Here is a 6496-nt window from a genome sequence, read left to right as displayed (position 1 = left end):
CATCACCTCTCTAAGAAGACAACAGGGTTTTACCGACATCAGACAGAGCTGATTTCAGCTGCTCCAAGATGGACCCACTCCTTGCCAAATCTGAGCCATTCAGTGATGCCGGCAGCACCTCTGGGATATTGTATTTGAGAAAGGGTAAAAAACGCTGCACAACAGCAGGTGGGAGAGAGGAGGGAGGAACTGGGAGAGAAAAGCTCTGCAGACACCAAGGCCATATCCCATAGGACCCAAGCAGGTCCCTCAGCAGCCAAAGCTTGCTCTCCTGAAATCCTGCTCTTGGCCTTGTGATCATCTCACAGGAACCTCAGCTCCACTTTCCCATCCCTGACTGTTCCATCCTGAACAACTCTTTCTGGTTTCTAAGGGTGAAGTCCCACAGGGCACCTCACCCCACTGACTCCTCAGTCACCCGTGTCAGGAAGATGTTGTCAATGGGTTCCAAACCCTCCTGGATGGCTGGTACCTTGCAGATATTGGGATATCTCAGGTCTGCTACGACGACACGGCCCTGGAAACATGAGGCTTCTTTCATTTGTCTGAAGGAGGCCTCATCTCATTCCTCTTCCTCACCTGTGAGTCAGTAGCTGATGTCCAGTGACCACAACACTGCCCATGTTGTTCTGCCCTCTCATGCTGACTCCTCAACCTTCAGCTGACATTGTCTGTCCCCAGGCACAGCTCCACACATTCCTGCTGCTCTACCACATGAAGGGAAACTTTCCCTCAAAGTGCAGATATCTGGCATTATGAGTACTGTACACCCAAGACTCCACAGTTTTTCCAGGAGACGGTATTTGTAGTGCCCTTTAACTCCTTATCCTGTTATTTTGGGAGAGACACCCTAATCGGGATAAGCCATCTGCATGGAAACATTAAAAGCTGAGCGAATGGATCTTCTGTCCAGGGAGAGACGCAACTTTGAGGAAATCTGGAATTCACCCATCAGAAAGATCTGAAGTTTGATAAGGGGAAGTGGCCAGTTCTGTATCAGGGTGGCACAAGAATTGCATCCATCAGGACAGAGCAGGACCTGACACGCTGAGCAGTGGCCCTGAGGAGAAGGGCCTGGGCACTCCAAGGTCCCCACCCCAGCCCGTGGTGCACGCTCACCATGAACAAGGCAGCTGCACACGGGGCTGCGTGAGGAGGAGCGTGGGGACCCAGACACCTGCAGTTCTCATCCCATTCGGTTCAGCACTGGTGTGACCCACACATACGGGTGTGTGCCAGTGTGCGTCTTCCCAGTTTGGAGCAGCAGGGAGGAACTGGAGAGTGCAGGGCTGTGCCAAGGCAGGTTCAGCACCTTGTGCACATGGGGTGGGGTGCTGAGGGACCTGGGCTGCTTTGGCCCAGCAGCGCTGGGGAGGCTGCAGCAGTGCAGGAGTAGCCTGAGAGTGCTTGAAGGGCAGTTTCAGAGGTGTTGGAGGTTTCTTCATAGTGGGAAAGAGCATGAGAATGAAATAATGGCCAAAGTGCAGCTGGGGAGGTCCAGGCTGGACATGAGCAGAAAGGAATGTGATGGAAGGGCAGTGCTGTGGTGGAGCAGGTCAGCAGAGGGAGTCTGCATCAGCCCAAGGCTTTGTGCTTCAAGGAGCAGCTGGGGAGGATGGAGAGATCTCAGCAAAGGAAGGAAGATGCTCAGACAAGAGCAAAGTGGGGCAGCAGGGGGGATGTCTCCAGCCTGCAGGGACAGAGGTGCAGGGGATGCCACAGCACAGGACAGGCTGTCATGGAGATGATCAAGGGATGTAAAGAGTTTGAAAGCCCCACCAGACATGAGCTCCTTCTCCCCTTGGCTGTGGCTGTTGTCTGCACCTCTGATGCCTGTGAGGAGACACCTTGTCCTTACAGCACAGGGACCTCATGGCCTCCTTGTCCCCAGCCAGGAACCTGGGAGGTGTGGGACCATAGTCCTGCCCTTGGCCTTGCACAGCCCCACATCACACTGTCCCAGGAAGGGCCCTGGGCAATGTGGGAGGGACAGGATCTGATTTCCAGGGCTGGGAGTCAGGGCTTGGGCTTTTGGTTAAAGAAACACAACCAGGTTTACTCAGCATCAGAGCCACCTTTACTGTGCTTTTCCTGACCTCCAGTTTTCTTCTCTAAACAAACATGGATATTGTTTCTCAGTAGGTTTCCTCAGTGTGACCCATTAACATTACAAGAAACTTTGGAGTTTGAATCTGACTTTGACTTCTTGAGAAGTTTCATCACCTTCCTCCAGGGTCTGAAGTTCATGGACTCAGCACCCAACCCACCAGAGGGGTCATTAAAGCGCCTTGTGCTGCTCCTGTGCTGCTGAGCTGGGCTGGGCTCCTGGGACACAGGGAGCTCATGGCAGCGGCAGCGCTGCAGAGAGACAGCTCTGCCCAGGAGCAGCTCCTCTGCACACGCAGCAGGGCTGAGGGCTCTGCCTGGGGATCTCAGGAGATGAGCAAGGCAGAGAGAGATTCAAGGTGGTCAGGACTGGGAGGATGACTGAGAGCTCAGTGGAGGAGAAACCTTTGCAGCCCTTGCCATGGTAAGTCTCTGGTGCAGGGCAGTGCAGCTGTAGCTCCTGGAGGCATCTCCTGAAACTGGCACAGGCACAGCTGGTGGGATCTGTAAGGACGGGGCTCTTGTCAGGCCATGTTGAACAGCTGTGAAGCCGGGTGAGCACCCAGGGGTGCCCAGGGCTGTCCTGCAGAGCAGGGTCCCTGCACCCCAGGGCTGTGCCGGGCAGGGACTCTGCCGCCTGCCAGGGTCAGCGCTCAGCCTGCCCGGGAGATCCCATGGCAGCAGCTGTGGGGGGAAGGAGCGACCCCCGGCAGGGCAGGCAGGGAGCTTGTGGGGTTGAAGGGGGCTGTGTGGGTCAGGGCTGCTCAGAGCTCCAGATCCCCCCACAGACATGGCAGAGGGTCCTTCTGAACAACGACATCGAGACAGGAACAGCTGCCAGGGAAGGAGTCTGCGCTTTCAGTTTTCCACTCTTGGTTGTCTGGGTGTGCAGTGGGAGATGGGGATTTATTTCTCTCTTTGGAGAAGACACTGAGACTCCAGTTCTCGTTAGGACGTGTCTGAGCTGCTCCTGAGCCCCTGCACACACAGAGCTGCCCCTGGGCAGTGCCAGGAGGTGTGAGCAGGACAGAGCTGAGCACACAGCGGGTGGGACGTGGTCTGTGACACTGACAGGGAGCAGACCCAGGGACAGACACACAGCTGCAGGCAGCACAGACATGGGCAGGGAGAGGGAGATGGACCAGAAATGCTGCCATCCCCTGCAGTGCAGCCACATTTCCCAGTGCAACCCCTGGTCTTCTCTCCTCCCCAGCAGACCCTCTGCCCCAAAGCCATGGGGTCCAGGTCACGAGTCTCCACCTCAGCAGCTGGACCTCCAGGTGAAGGGTTCCTGGAACAGGGTACTCAAAAAAGGTGCCAAAAGTACTTGCTCTCCAGTGTCATTATGTGAGTGGCAGCAGCACAGCCGGGTAAGGAGAAGGTTCCACAGCATGCCCGTCTGCCTTTCTGTCCTTGCTTTATTTCTCAGGAACACTGCAGTGTTCTTCTCTGTTTCTCCACCTGTCCCTGCTGCTCTTGCTTTTTGGGGTTGGGGTGCGAGTGTCAGTCACTTCTTGTTCTGACATCAACTCAGGGGGTCTTGCCCAGAGGTGTTTTCATGGAAACCAGATGCCCAAGCTGCATTTTAAACTGTGATGAACAGTTTTTTCTCACTTGGTAGAAGAGAGAATGAGCTGAAACATCCCTCCATCGGGGAGAGGGTTTTCCATGAGGACCAGCCTGTTTATTTTCCTCTGAGAAATCTGTAACTTCTCACTACCTTTTCCTCCTTGCACAGGTCCTCATGCCCACAGGCAGCAAATGTCCAACAGCAGATCCATCAGCCAGTTCCTCCTCCTGCCGTTCACAGTCACACGGGAGCTGCAGCTCTTGCACTTCTGGCTCTTCCTGGGCATCTACCTGGCTGCCCTCCTGGGCAACGTCCTCATCATCACCACCATAGCCTGGGACCAGCACCTCCACACCCCCATGTACTTTTTCCTGCTCAACCTCGCCCTAATTGACTTGGGCTCCATCTCCACCATTCTCCCCAAGTCCATGGCCAATTCCCTCTGCGATTCCAGGGCCATCTCACACTTGGGATGTGTGACACAGCTCTTTTTGTTTCTCTTCTTGATCACAGCAGAGTATTGTCTCCTCACAGTCATGTCCTATGACCGCTACGTTGCCATCTGCAAACCCCTGCACTACGGGACCCTCCTGGGCAGCAGAGCTTGTGTCCACATGGCAGCAGCTGCCTGGGCCACTGGGTTTCTCAATGCTCTGCTGCACACGGCCAATACATTTTCACTGCCCCTGTGCAAGGGCAATGCCCTGGGCCAGTTCTTCTGTGAAATCCCCCAGATCCTCAGGCTCTCCTGCTCACACTCCTACCTCAGGGAACTTGGGCTTATTGTGGTTGGTGTCTGTTTATCATTTGTGCATTTTGTGTTCATTGTGGTGTCCTATGTGCAGATCTTGAGGGCCGTGCTGAGGATCCCCTCCGAGCAGGGATAGCACAAAGCCTTTTCCACCTGCCTCCCTCACCTGGCCGTGGTCTCCCTGTTTGTCAGCATTGTCATGTTTGCTCACCTGAAGCCCCCCTCCATCTCCTCCCCATCCCTGGACCTGGTGGTGTCTGTTCTGTACTCAGTGGTTCCTCCAGCAGTGAACCCCCTCATCTACAGCATGAGGAACCAGGAGCTCAAGGATGCCGTGTTGAAACTCATATCTTACTGTTTTGTAAAGCAATAAACTGCCCATCTGCTTCTACATAGGCATTTTAATGTAGCTAATTACAGGTCCAGTCTGTCATCTGGATGTTTTGTTTTTATTAGTTGTTTTCTTATTGTGATAATGTTGTCATCCCCTTTTTAATTCACTGTTGGCTTTTCTTTTATAACTGTTGGCTGTGTAAATGAGGAGCCGTGCTCTCCTTGTCTCTAAACAGAATAAAGGTCTCTTTAGTGAGTTGTTTTTCACTATATCCTTCCTGCAAGCCCTTTTTAGAGCTGCAGGGACAGTTCCTGTGTGTGTGGGAGGAGGGAAAAGAGTCCATCATGGCAGCACTTCCAGGGAGCACCAGCGCTTGTTCTTCCAGAGCTGTTCTGGTTCCACTCCACACTCTCCTTCTCATCCCTGGTGTTGGTACAAGGCCTGAGTGCTCTGGCAGCTTGGTCACCGTCCTGCTGTGTGTCAGTCCTGTGGGCGCAGGCAGGGACAGGCAATGGGCACTGCTGTGACAGAGCTGGCCTCACAACAGCCTTTACAGATAGAAAGGTGATCTCCTATGGGCAGGACCTGAAGGTTTAGATCTTCTTGCAAAGTTTCTCTCAAGCTTATTCCTACAAAAGTGACCCACAGATTAAACACCAGAGTACAGCTGAACAGTGTGTGTGTGCAGGGCTGGCACACAGCAGTGCCCTCTCACAGCCAGGCTCCTGCCAGAGACCTGCAGGACCAGCAGAGCAGGGGCTGGGCTGTGCCCCTGTGCACTGGACACCCCACAGAAGCTGCCCCAGGACATCGTCATGAACTGGCCCTCACAACCACCATTTCCAGCACTGGCCTCTCTCCCCAGCTCACAGAGGTTGTTCTTCCCTCCATGGAGGGACACTGAATGAGAAGGTCAGCAATCCATGTTCGCATTGTACAGATGAGATGTGAGCACGCACATGATGGATGTGAGGTGAGATGAACCCAGTGAGTGCAAATAACATCAGCTCTTTTTGGGGGTTCCATGAAGGCCTGTGGGACAGACAATGTCTCAAGGTCACTTCACGTTGGGAGTAACAGCCCATGGGAAACCATCCACTGGGATGTGCTTCCTTGAACTGTGATCCCCATGTCCATTCCTCATGACATGAGACATCTCAGATGAGTGCAGAGCAGGGTGACACACCACAGGGCTGAGGTGCCTCTCATCACTTTGAAGTGGCAACAGGAGTCCAAGGAGAAACTGAGACCACGACCTCTATGTGCAAATTGGAAAGATTCTGTCTCTTAACACCCCTGGGTGAAGAAGGAGTTCCAGAGTCCAGTTCAGACATGGATGCTTGACGGAACACTGGCATTTTTCTGTGTGACTGCAGGAACAAACCTCAGTGGTTTAGTCAAATTCATCTCAGCTGCTGGGATAGGCTCACTACAAGTGGTTACCCGTGATTCTGGATTGTGGTCTCAATGGAACAGCAGAATCAGAGAAGTTCTGAGGTCCTTGGGAAAGGAAGATGTCAAACCCATCTTCAAGAAGGGCAGGAAAGAGAATTTGAAGAATTATGGGCTGGTCAGCCTACCTCCGTCCCTGGGAAGGAGATAGTCCGCGTCTTCCTGCACCAATCTGCAGGCACCTGAAGGAAAAGGAAGGAATTGCTGAACAGAAATGAGCAGAAAATCCAATGAGTCCCAAGAAATGTTGTGAACTCATTCGAGAGCTTTAGACCCCCAGGAA

The 6496-nt window shown here is 53.5% G+C and overlaps 1 pseudogene across 1 annotated transcript; it reads left to right on the top strand.

Annotated features, from left to right (window-relative positions):
* The first annotated feature begins 1738 nt into the window (after nucleotides 1-1738).
* LOC309448743 (olfactory receptor 14A16-like) lies at nucleotides 1739-4800 on the top strand (annotated as a pseudogene). Its single transcript has 2 exons — nucleotides 1739-1757; nucleotides 3845-4800. The product of its transcript is annotated as an olfactory receptor 14A16-like (transcript).
* Nucleotides 4801-6496: the final 1696 nt, after the last annotated feature.

This window comes from Streptopelia decaocto (genome assembly GCF_964273445.1).
Source record: "Streptopelia decaocto genome assembly, chromosome: 21".
Taxonomy (NCBI): domain Eukaryota; kingdom Metazoa; phylum Chordata; class Aves; order Columbiformes; family Columbidae; genus Streptopelia; species Streptopelia decaocto.
Note: the sequence above shows the minus strand (reverse complement) of the source record. Positions and strands in the feature narration are given on the sequence as shown.